The sequence below is a fragment of the Macaca fascicularis genome, chromosome 1 (assembly GCF_037993035.2).
Source record: "Macaca fascicularis isolate 582-1 chromosome 1, T2T-MFA8v1.1".
NCBI lineage: Eukaryota > Metazoa > Chordata > Mammalia > Primates > Cercopithecidae > Macaca > Macaca fascicularis.
Genome location: NC_088375.1, coordinates 231,623,617 through 231,636,590, shown reverse-complemented (window position 1 = coordinate 231,636,590; position 12,974 = coordinate 231,623,617). Strand labels below are relative to the sequence as shown.

General features: G+C 56.0%; 1 protein-coding gene across 27 annotated transcripts in view; it reads left to right on the top strand.

Annotated features, from left to right (window-relative positions):
• PRDM16 (PR/SET domain 16) overlaps positions 1–12,974 on the top strand; it is a 366,115-nt gene that overhangs the window by 175,027 nt on the left and 178,114 nt on the right. The gene's annotated exons all lie outside the window — the stretch shown is intronic.

The window sequence follows — 12,974 nt, the reverse complement described above, 5'->3', positions numbered from 1 at the left end:
AGAGAGTCACATTTACACATCTCCACCCAGACAGCATCGCGGGGGACAGGGGGCACCGTGGGGGCTGCTGGCACAGAGGAGCCAGCGCTGAGTCAGTGCCTACCGAGTGCTGTTACAATTCTGTAAGAATTACAACTGGTTTCCGTGACGCAGAATATGGGCTTGAGGGGTACTGGCGGCCTTGTGGTTAGGAAGGCCTGACCCCACGACCTGAGCTGAGTATTTAAGTCATCGATATGCCCTTTTTCTCCCAAAGTCAAAGGAAAGCCCTGTGCTAGTTCCACCAAACTCCCAGTCTCTCAGCTGAGGCATTTGGGTGGAGCTGCCTATGAGGGACAGGGACCCACCATCTGGGCAGAGCTAAGCACAGGGGACCTGACCCTTCTCTCCAGGTTCAACCCCAGAGACATTGATTTTAGAGAAACCATGGCAATGGAGACTTCTGAGCCCGCAGTGACCCACTGAAGGGCCTCTGGAAACCGGGCGAACTGGTTTCCATGTCCCTCCCCATCACTCGTGTGGCTGTGTCTGGCCTGCTGGGGTCCTTCTGTCTGAGGACAAGGTGTTAGTTCTCAGTCCCCGCCATCCACAGGACGCCTGAGGTCTTCCTGCACCCATGTTTGACTGCGCCATGGAGCAAATTCCAGGGCTGGTCTTTTCTACTTTCCCTCTTTCTTCTTTCCTGCCTCTTTAAATGATTTCACATTTTCTTAAAGGACGTAGAGGAGCAGGAAACAGTAAGCAGCGCTGCTGATTTCCGAGAACTGCAATGTTTCCACTTCATGCAAAAAGTGACCTGCAGTTAGTGCAAATCCCTCAAGCTCTCGAGTGAGCCTGAAAGTGTTGAGTTTTCCACCCCATGCGTCCCTGGACCCTCTGACGTTTTCAAGACGCCCTCCTTGGCCGCGCCTCTCCTAAATGCGTCGTGGAGGTGGCCTGGCAGGAGGTTAGAAGGGGATCAGTTTATACTGGGAGGGATTGCTTGGTCTAGGAACAGGGGTCAAGGCAGAAGGTTAAAAGGTCAAGTCTAGATTTAAAGGGCACGGAGGAGGCAAGTGCTGGCTGCTTCTGAACCAGAGTGAAATAGGACAGAAGGAGGGCGAAGTGGGCACCACCTTCTGTGTCTCTGGGCCACAGTGGGGTTTGCCTTTTTGTCTCATATATGGGGCCATCAGGTCTTGCCCAATGTGGCCCAAGGTCATTCTTGAGAGCGGCTCCCGGGGTGGGTATGAGGTGCTGTCCAGCCAGGGGCCGACTTCCAAGTGCCCAGGGCAACAGGCATCCCTCTGACGCAGGCCCTTGGAAAGCTGGTTGAGAGCCTTGGGTTGGGCTGAGGAGTTCCAGCTTCCGCCATCCCACAGAATCAGAGCAGACCCGATGCACGAGACCCCCCACAACACCACTGCAGCTGCAGGGAGCTCAGTGCAGGGTACGAGAGCCAGCATCAAGGGCGTTGGTGGGCGGTCCTGTCTAAGCAGGCCCCCGACCCCAGCCCAGGGCTCCTCCCTGCCGCTGTCCTGCAAACCCAGTCCGAGGGGCTGGGGGCTGCCTGGAGGAGGCGTCCTCACCCAAGTCCTTAGGCGCAGCTCCACCAGAGGGGGAGGCTGCCACACAGCACTGCCTGAGCCATCAACTCACAGTTTTTTCAGCCTCTACACTAAACACCGTCAGGTCTGGGAGATTCGAGTGTTTGCCAAGGCCACGCTGGTGGGAGAATCAGATCCCTAACCCCAGGGCTCTGACTGGACCCGTTCAGTTACATTTCCAGGCACTCTCGGGGGCCCAGGGGAGTTGGGGCTGAGAGACTGAGAGATGTGAGCTAAAATTCAAAGGCAAAGGTTTCAGACTCGGGGGCCAGGAAGACCAGGACAGACAGCCCTCGAGAGGCATCAGTCCAGACAGAGGCCCCACCCTGCAAACAGAGGCGCCACTTAGAGCTATCGGTATAGGTGCAATGTGTGGATTGCTACGGTAACTGTGCACACTGTGGTGCTGTTTTCAGGATGAATTCAGTGCAATCCTTACTTATAGGACGAGGACTCTGGTTTCAAGGTTTTGTAGTTTGCGTCACCCAAAGGCGCACTTGGGAGCATTAAAAACCTCATAGGGGAACATCACGGTGTGGCGGGGGGGAGGGGGAGCACTGTGTGACCTGTGGGTGCGCAGCTCCTGTCTCTGACCTCAGTTCATCCACTGCTGAGAGGATTAAACTTCCTGTTCTTTATCTGCCTCAGTGAAATGTGACGAAGTTAATTAATTCAATCAGCAGCTTGGCACATGAGCTACAGAAAAGGTGATATTTTGTGAGGAAGCCACGGTTAGGAATTTTAAGTATCAGAGAGCGAGGTTTCCGAAGGGGCCGGATGCAGGATGACTCTACTCAGAATGTACAGGCGAGGGTGGCCGGGTCGGGGGATGTATGGAGGCCTGGGATTCGAACCCAGGACTGTGGCGCGGGGCGGGGCTCCTGTGGGAGCTACAGAGGTGCCTCCCGTCAGCCCCGCCCCCGCCCCCAGGAGGGCGGAGCCACCAGCAACCGCAGAGGAGGGTCCTCCTTCATCCCTCCTGTGCCCCTTCAGCCTCGCCCTGGCCTCCCGTGTCCCCTCTGTCTCCCACCCGGGCCTCTGCGCCTTCGTTCACTCCGCAGCTCGTGCCCCCGCGCAGCCCAGAGCTTTGGCCCCGTCCCCGCGCCCGCTCTGGTGCGCCCTGGGCGCGCGTCACCGGCGCTTCCCAAAAGTCACATTGACTGTGGGTCGGGCTGCGTTGCGCCTTTCCTGGCCGCGGTGTGGGGACCTCTGGGACCGTTCCCTCCAGCGGACTCTCTATTTAGTCTCTGTTTACTTAGAGGGAAAGCCCGGGGGCTCCTGGAGAGCAAACATCTGCGGGAGATAATCTAGCGAGTTGTCCATCCATCACTCAGGGCGCGCGGCTCCCTGGAGAGCCCGCCAGAGCCGGTAATAAAAAGGCCGGGCGAAGAGGCTTTGGGGACGAATCAAGAGCCGTGTTAAGGGCTCGCTGAAAATGGATGGAAGACATTATTAAGGCTCAATGGCCATCTTATCAAAATCCAATAGGATAGACATTTGGCAAAAGGCTTAAATTTATTCTTTGACTTTCTGGAGGGCTTGAATTTATCCGTTAACAAGAGTGTAGTCCACCCGGGAGATGCTATCAGCTGAAAGAATTTTGATTCAATCTCTGGCGATATGAAAGGGGAAACATGGCCCGGCAGCCTTTCCCTTTGTCCACTTTATCGTGTTTTCCTTCCCCCTCTTGAAAAGGAAAGACGTGTTAATACAGAACGGGAAAACACACACAAAAGGAAGTGACCTTTTCTCTTATTTTTATTTTCTCTTCCCCTCCGCTTCTTTATCCCCCTCCTCCCAAAAATAAATACATCGTGAATTCGCATGGGACGGCTAGGCCTGAGGACCTGAAAAAAACCCTTCAGAAGCTTCGGAAAAATGCGTCCACCCCAGCCAGCCCCCAGGGCGAGGGGCGGGAGTGCAGAGGCTTAGAGGAGGGTCAAAAATAAATCGAGCTAATAAAGTCATTCCGCTGGAAGAGGGGCCGGTGATGGGTCCATAAATCTCTCCCGGTTATTATTATTACATACAAAATGCTACAGGTCATAAAAGTCATCTGATAGCCCAGCCTCGCATTGTCCAAACAGGGTGATTGATTGATAATGATGATAATTTGTGAAATGATTATTTGGATGTTAGAACCATGGCCTGTCCCACTGGGCTGTGGTGCGGGCATTTTCTATAGCTCGGCCCGGGCAAAATGCCTCCGGTAACGAGGAATCCAGAGGTTTTCTGTGCCCGTCCCGTGGGGACTGGGGGCTAATGAAGGATGACTCCTGATCCCAGGAAGATGGGAGCGAGACAGACAGGCAACTGCTAAGTGTCTTTTGTGCAGCAGTTACTGGAGGGGGCCACACACCCTGAGGTCTAAACGCGGCTGGGACCTTGCTGGGACTCCGGGCAGTTTGCGAGCGGGATAACACCGAGTTCCTGGCCATGCCGGGCTTTGAGCCCAGCACAGCACCACGCAGCCAGAGACTGCTGTTCGGTGTCCAGGCCTGTGGCTTACTGTATTCTGTTTGTATTGTTTTCCTCCTCAAGGAGGCTGGAGGGATGGGGAGGAAAGGAGTGGGGGGCGGGGGTAGGGAGGGGAGGGGATGGGGTTGGAGAGATGCAGGGACCCTGAAAAACAGAGCTGCAGAAGGAGGTGCTGCTGTGCATGCGTCGGGCTCAGCTGGTGCATATGGGAACTAGAAGGCTCTATGGTGTGTACCGGATCTAGAAGGCTTTTTGCGGCCTCCCTAAGCTTGGTTTTGCTGAGGTCTATGCCAGCGAGGTGAGTGAGGTTCAGACCGCCTTTCCCCCTGTTCCCTTAGCAGCCAGCCAGCAACACAGATCCCGCCAGAGTGCTGTCACTAAACTTCATTTACCTACCCATGCGCTTTATTACCAAAAAAGAAAAAAAAAATGCACACCCAAGTCCCTAACCCTAAGAACCCTGCTATCCAAATTATTAATTTGCATGTGGGATCAGTTATGTCTTTATGAAATCCAAGTGTGTTTAGCTGCCCCGGAGACAGCCCCGAGTTGATTTTGATAATCTCAGCCTGAATAGACTTACTTCGTTGCAGTAAGCCGCGGACAAAAGGCTGGACAGTGGCTGAAAGCCCTTTGACGACATGTCTCTCTTTCCATTGTCCCGGGGTTGCTGATAAAAGAACTGGGAGTCCATTAATTCAGTGAATGAACATATAGTAAAGTCAGTCCCCTCTTGAGAACAATAATGTTGAGGTCAGCTACGGTTACCATGGAAACTAAGTATTCCTAAGAAGTTTGCATCCTTGATTTTGCTGAATCAAAGGCTGCAGGCGGAGAGGTGTAAGGCGGCCCAGGCAGCAGAAAGTCAGAAAGCACCGCCCGCGCCATCCCCTTCCCAAGGCAGCGCTGGGCCATGGCCCTGGGGACCCTCAGCTGCCCCGGGGACCAGTCCAGGTGCCTGGCTTCCGCCCTCTCTGCCTTCTCTCCCGCCTCCCCCGACCCCACTCCCAGGATCCTGTTTTCACAACTGTTGCGGCTTGTCTGGAGAGGCTGCTCTGCTCCCGAGGCTCCAGTCCGCAGGGCAGAAATCAGGCCCGAGGGAGGGGCCGCAGCCACAGCTCCCGTGGCCTCCAAGGTGGCAGCCGGCCCTGGGTGGACTCCGACCTCTCGCCACCTCGCCACACCTGAACTTGCCCCCTGGGGTAGGGCGGTCCCGCAGGGGCCCCTTCACAGGCTGATAAGGGTGATTAATGGCCCGTTTAGCGTGGCCCAAGGTGAGTTATGGGCAGCTCCAGGCTGGGTGACGACTTTATCAACGTAACCTTTTTGCCGCCTCCCCTCCCCCCGTTCTAAATTGAGTTGATTCCACTTACCCCACCCCCACCTCAACCAAAGGATCCCTTGAATCAGCGGAAACCGTCAGATTCGGCTGGGAGGGGTGTAGCTAATTACCGTCCTGCGCAGTGGCTTATTACCTGCTGTGGTGGTGCCGTGGTCTCCGCCCTGCGTGTCTGAGGTGGCTTCCTTTCTGCTCTGCAAGGCCCCAGGGCCTGAGGGTGCCGGGGGCTCAGGGCAGCCTGGGGAGGGCCGTTGTTCACACAGATCCAGCCCAAGTCCAAGAGTGTGTGGGCGGACATGAGAATTTAACTTGTCCTTTTTCTGCGTGACTGAAAGAAGAGCCTGGGTTTCTTTCTCACCCTGAAGCATCCCTGGGAAGCTTCTGAAAGGCCTACGAGGGTACAGCCTGGCATAAAGGCCCCGCAGAAGTGGGGCTGGTGTGGACGGAGCCTGGAAGGCAGGGCAGGGAGCTGTGTCCCCCATCTCGGGGTCCCTGGCTCGGCATGAGAACAGGTGGCTCTGGGGACCCTGCTGTCATCAGGAATGACCTCTATCGTGCTAAGCCTTTATGCTGAAACTTAAATTCCAGTAGCAGACAAAACATCACAAATTTTAGGACACACTGAGACGTTGCCTTAACCCCAAGTTAAACAGAGGGGTCTTACCTTGGAGACCCAGAGGAGCCAGACCAAGCCAGGGCCCCTTCCCCGCCCACCCCTGCCCTTTGGACCTGGTTCTGCCAGGGACAGTGCGGCCCTCAGCCTTGAGCTCCAGGCCTTGCCGTTTGGTTTCCTCCTTTGCAATGGGAGATAATGAGTCTCACATGCTGCGTGGTTCGGGGTGAACTGGAGTGAGAGCGTGTCAGTCAGGCACAGCTCTGGGCACCCGGGGTGAGGTGGGGTGAGAGCACGGCAGTGAGGCACAGCTCTGGGCACCCGGGGTGAACTGGGGTGAGAGCATGTCAGTCAGGCACAGCTCTGGGCACCCGGGGTGAGGTGGGGTGAGAGCATGTCAGTCAGGCACAGCTCTGGGCACCCGGCATCTGAGAACCCATGTCCAGGGCTTGGCTGCTCTTTACTGGGTGTGGGAACGAGGGGACCAGTCGGGGTAGCGGGAACCCAGTGACCAGGGTAGGGGGCCCCTGGGCAGACACCTGCCTCTGAAGTGGCACCATGGCCCCTGCGGGGGTCAGGGTACACGGGTACTGACTGCCCTGGAACCAGCACCCTTTCTCCACAACCGAACCGACGCCACAGGGTGCCCAGGGCAGCCCCTCCATCGTGGCCACCCAAGCAGCTCCCGCAGCAGGGCACACGGGGAGACCCTGCAGGCGGGACACCTCTCGCAGGCGCCTGGTTCTGAAGCAGGATTTATTGGCTACATTACCAGCTTTATAGGAGCCAGATGGTGGTGTCAATAAACCCCGTCCGTAATCTTCAGGTGGGTGCAATATTGAGTTAATTAAATTGTGCCGCACTATTAGGAGAGAAAAATAGATCAGCTCTGAGCCCCGCTTAGCCTCTTCTGCTTTAAACATGAACACACACCTCAGCAAAGTCTGCGGTAATTGGTTTGGGCGGGGAGTTCTCTCTTCCACACAGCCACACCGCCTCCCTCCTGAGACACCTGCCAAACCTCGTTACCACCATTCTCATCACCTGGGCTTCTGTGCGCTAGCGAGCCAGGGGACGGGTTCCCCTCCAGGGTAAAAGAGGGCAGCTCTCCTGGGTGCTGGGACTACTTGGGTCCCTTCCCGAGGCCCAGCTCCTCACTGTCCGTGATGTCATACTGTGCCACCCCTCTTCCCGAACCCTGTCTCCGCCTAGGTGAGGTACCCAATGGCCTGAGCACACTTCCCTCTCGTGGTGCAGGTTGAGTGCTCCTGGCTACGAGGGCTGGGCTCTGAAGTCCTGCCATGCCCAGTGGTGTCCCTGTGCGGGCACTAGGGGCTGGGCTCTGCAGCTGCTCCTCTGCATAGCGGTGTCCAGGCTGGGCCCCAGGCGGGCCCTGAATCCCTCAAGTAGAGGGAGGATCTTCCCGGGCTTCTTGGGGTCCAGTCTTGCTCTAGAGGCCAGAAGAAGGCTCTGGGGAGAGTAAGGGCCTCATGTGACCAGTGGGGGCTGCGGTGGGGGTCCGTGAGGCCTATCTCGCTGGTGGAAATTTTCCGCAGGAGGTGGGCCCCTCATGGAAGGTGGTATCTCCCCACCTTATCTAAGAAGCCACCTGCTGTTAGAGAAAGCACCTGCCCTGGGGGTGGGGCTGGTGGGCAGCAGGGTGGGGCAGCCAGGCCCCGGGAGAAGGTTGCAGATCCACAAGCATCCCAGGCTTGTGCTCCATGAGCCTACTTCTCTGGTGGGGGCACTGGCTTCCTGGGGCCGACTGTGATCCCACAGGTGTGTGGACCGTGAGGGTCCCAGCTGGGGCCACTGAGCAGCAGTGCCAAGCCTCCCCCTCCTGCCTCACTGCCACTGCAGGTTCCAGGCTGGCCATGAGACGGTGTGTGTTCAGCCTTGTGCTGAGGGGGTGGGGGCGGGAAGGAGGGTCATGCAGGAAAGAAGGAAAAAGGCAGGGTGTGTGCTCGTGGAGATGCAACATTCCCCCTCCCTGGTTCCGACACCGGGCTGTCCTCTACCATACACCAGCCTCATGTGCAGGGACCCCTCCAGCCTGCTCGCTGCTGCTGTACATGTCACCATCGCTTACAGAATGCTCGCCAGGCGCCACACGCTCCACAGCCTCCACGATTCTCCTGAATGTATCTCCACACTAGCCATCCAGGTAGTATCACCCCCACCAGGCCACGTCAGAAAATAATGCACGACACTCTTAATCGCAGGAGACAGTTTCCAAACGCCAGCCTGCAGACCTCACAGTGGGGTCCTGAGGGTCGCGTGCAGCACATGGCCTCCCAGACGGCTCTCAGCACGAAGTCAGGGCTGCCCCCGACTCTTCAGGAGCCCAGCCCAGGATGGCACTGAGCTGTCAACACAGTTGGGCTCAGAGAGAGGCAGGACGGACAGGGTGGAGTTCTGGGAGGTGCAGTGTTCATCTGTGGCCACAGTGGCATGGGGAGGGGGTGGGAGACACAAGCCATCCCCCAACTCGGTGGCTCGAAACCACACATGGTGCCTCTCCGTATCACATTCGACTTAGCTGCTGTGGACACGCAGCAGGGCTTGGTCCACACTGGAGGTTGGGCCCAGTTTGTCCTGACTGCCTGCCCTCCTTGGATGCTGGAGCTATCTGGGGGCATGAAATATTCCTGGTGGCAGCAGAAGAGGACGGCAGACACACGTAGTCCTCATCCTCCTTACGCCTTGGCTCAGAACAAGCCCATCGTCACTTGTGTCCGAAGCCAATACCACGGCCACACCGACACCTGAAGCCAATACCACGGCCACACCGACACCCGAAGCCAATACCACGGCCACACCGACACCCGAAGCCAATACCACGACCACACCGACACCCGAAGCCAATACCACGGCCTCACCGACACCCGAAGCCAACCCCACGACCACACCGACACCCGAAGCCAATACCATGGCCTCACCGACACCCGAAGCCAATACCACGGCCACACCGACACCCGAAGCCAACCCCGGGGCCACACCAACAGCACAGGGGTGGAATGAGCCCGCCTCTCAGGGGAGGGACATGGTTACATGGCAGAGAGCAGGTATGTGGCACAGTGACAGCGCCTCACCTGGGAGCGGGACTGGAGAACAGCTCAGGCTGCCCCTTGCTTTCGCTGATGCTGAGTAACTGGTAGTGAGGTTAACCAGGAGGGAAGAGGAGAGGAGACATCAGGATAAGAGAAGATAAACCGGCTTGACCCAACCAGTCTGAGAAGGCTGCATGCTCCATGCCTCCAACCCCACGGCACTCGGGACAAAGCAACGCTGTAGAAGAACCAAAACCATCAGGGGCTGCTCCGGGCTGGGGGGCAGGACGAGTGGGCAGGGCAGGGGCAGGGCTCTGTGTGACACTCCCAGGGCGGGTCCAGGCGCCATTCTACATTCACACGTGACCATGACCCCTGAGGTCCACTGTGGACGTCCGTTAATAATAACGGGCTGATACTCGTTCATCCATTGTAACAAGAGTATCACACCAACGTAGGTGTGCGTCAAGGGGGAATTGCGGGGAGACAGGGAGAGAGTGAGTCGAAGGGAGCAATGTACTGTCCATCCTGTTTTCCTGTGCGCCTGACATTGCTCTAAAAAATAAAGTCTTCGTTAAAAAAGAGTTTTCTAGAAGATGCATGTTGTATGCAAACAACGTGCACATGCATAAAGACATATGTGTCTGAAAAGCCCGGTTGGAAATAGTTTTAAATGATAATATCCCTTATTGGTGAGATAATGATTTTTTTAAATGAACACCAATAGGGGGTGTTTTACTTGTTAATATGTGAAGTGAAGCACGTAGGGCTGTGCCGCCTGCAGCACACACTCAGGAAGTGGTAAAGGCAGTCAGTGAACACTGGCAGGCCGTGGAAGGCTCTTCTAGTTGGCTGGATTCTAAAATCCTCGTGGCCCAGGGTTGTGGGTCATCCCTTCATGTGTGTGGGTGCCATTGGCACAGCTGGCCCCAGTTTCTGGCTCTCTGCCTTCCAGGAATGAGGTAGGATGAGACTTTCTGCCCACCTGGGGTTGGGTGGAGCATCGGGCCGGTGAGTATGAGGGTAGGCACTGCTGCTCTAGGCCGGGCACCAGCTGCTGGTGTGGTCCCTCCGGAGTTCTTTGCTCTCCAACCCTGCAACCAGAGAGTCCCAGAGAGCTCCTCAAGTCTTTACCACAAGCAGAGCTGCCCTGCCAAGTCACACTGGGCTTGGGAAAAAAATAAAAGTCACACGTTTATTTAGGAAAAATAAGACTTTGTTATTTGGTTAAGACAGAGTTTTAGAGGCTGTTTGTTACATTGGCATAACCTTGCTTGCCCTGACTGATCTGCTCAGCGAGTTCCTTGTGTCTGATTCAGTTCTACATTTTCAAAACGTCCCTCATTCATTCATTCACTCACTCATTCATTCAACAAATATGCCTGCCTTGGGGTCTTGTAGGCTGGCGTTTGAAGACCCTTCTCCATTTAATAGTGTTGCCGGGATACAACCAACCACACATTGAAACCCACAGAGTCAGAGGGCTAATTCACTGTGATGCCATTTTCTATAAGAGACTTGAGCATCCTTGGATTTGGGCACCTGCAGCGGGAGGAGGTGAGTGGGAACCAGCGTCCCCACACATGCGAGGGCTGGCTGTGTCTAGGAAGCACCTACTGTGGGTGGGGAGCTGTCCTGGGTGCTGGAGACATGAGGTTAGATTCCACCAAGCTCATCAGACTCCTCCTGGAGTCTGAATTCTTCTGGGACTTCAGTTCCCTGCAACAAGGACCTCTTAGGCCTTTGCTTTTGGTGCCCCAGGTCTCTGGGGGCCTTCCGCTGTGAGGGTCCAAATCAGATCATCACAGACCTTGGAGGGTGGGAAAGGCAAGCGTCTACTGTCATGCTGTGGTGGGCTTGGCTGCGTCCCTGTACTTCGCAGATTCCGAGGGGTCACTTTCTCGGGGCTATTCCTCTTCTCATCTGTTATCTACGGGGGGAGATTGTGAGGATAACAAATTGAGTTTGGCCAGAAAGAGTGGGATTCTTAATGTAACAGATTCCGTGCGAGTGTACCAATTTCTTATTTAGTAATATTTCCCTCTTTGAATAATACCCTCTTTCAGCGCTGGCCTCTTTTTATGCTAACGGGATTCATTACTCCACCTGACACCCGCTTCCATCAGCCAGGGCTGCATTGGGAAACTGTTTCTTCTTGCCCAGTTAACAAGATGTTTCTCCAGTATAGTGTTGATGAATTAAGTAATAAAAAGCAAGACGTATTATTTTATGTTGGAACCTCGCCTCTGTTATTTCTGAGCAATGGCCAAGACTCAGATTATTAGCCACAGAAATGTTTGAATTGCCTGGGATGGAAAATTATCACATAAAAAGAGTCTGGTCTGGTGTTCATCACGGATCAGCTGAGAGGAAGTGGAGATATTCAGAGACAAAAAGCATCCACTGTAGCTGGCTCACACACACCGGGTTAGAGGGGAAGGGGCGAGCACGCGGCAGTGTCTGCTGGGGAACGGGCTCCCTGCTCGAGCCAGGCCAGAGCTTCCTTCTTGCCTCCCAAACCTGAGGCTCTGGGTTACCAAGGCCCCGAAAGGGCAGATAATTATCGGAAGAGAATCTGAAGCCTGGGCACCCCAGAGAGCTGCAAAAATAAAATGAGGAGGAGGACTTTTGAATAGATTTCCTCCCTTTGTATTTCTGTTTTGGACGAGAAATGCAGAGGCGGGAGCAAAAGGGAACTGGCAAGGTGGAGAAAGCAGCAAATTAGACCGGAAGGAAGGCCTGGATTCGTGGGCACCCTGGGTCGGGGGAGGAGGTCCAGGGACGAGCAGCACCTCTGTCCCGTGTCTGCCCACGCAGAGCCCTTCGGCAGGTCACACCAGCCTGAGGGGAGGCCCAAGTCACCCTCAGTTTACCCACGAGGAGGGTCCAGGCAGGCGCCGGAAGCAGAAGGCCCCGGGGATTCCTTCCAGGGGCTGCAGCTGGGGCTGGCGAGACATCTCTGGGCCTCGTTCACCACGATGATTGTGCCTGGGCATGGCAGCACCCTCCCTGTGCGAAGTCTGGCCACGCTGGGCTCAGGTCTGGGTGGTAGAGGCTGCCCTGCAGCTCTCCAAGGGATGATCTTAGGGCACAGCCAGTGAGTGCTGGGGCCACACAGCGGCCCTGTGAGGCAGCTGCCTTTCTTTCCCTCCACATAATCGTGAGAAAACTGCATTCAAGCAGGTAAACTCACCACCCAAGGCCCCATAGGCAGTAAGTGGCAAATCAGGCCCCCCAAGAAAGCCCTGAAACCCAGACCAACTAGTGAACAGGAGGCTGGAGCAAGAGGGGACCCAGTGAAGTGTTTTGCAGTGCAGCCCACAGCGCCGCATGCTCTGGGCTGTCCAGATTTCTGAGGTTGGAAACGGTGTGGTCCCCACAACCAGCCCCAAGCGAGGGATTTCTGCACGAGCCGCCTCCACGGGCCTGGGATGCGCCTCCCCGCTCCATGGTGGGACCGTGTCCTGGGCCTGGGTTATGCCTCCCCTCTCCATGGTCAGGCCTGGTCCCAGCTGTCGGTCCCTCGTTAGCGCAGCAGGTGCCGTCTGCATGTCCCTCATCCAGGCTTCCTTACAGGGTGCCCAGGATCTTCCATTACTAAGTTGTGGCCCTCAAACTCTCCCCATAGTATCCCCTAAGCCCCCTGCCCTTCTTTGGGCCCCTGGTTTTCCAGCGTCATACACCCTTCACACCTCCCCACACAACTCCAGGGAAGACTTGCATCTCCCTTGCAGTGTACCCCTCAGGGAACCCCTTCTGAAACCCCACTCTCAAAGAGAAACTCTTGCTCTTCAAACAGCTTTGGTTGTGTGAACCCAAGCAAGTACCCAAGCCCTGGCCCAGCAGGGAACACTTCCTGATTGTCTGGATTTCTGTGGTTCTGGGGGCCAGGCCCCAAGCACAGCTCC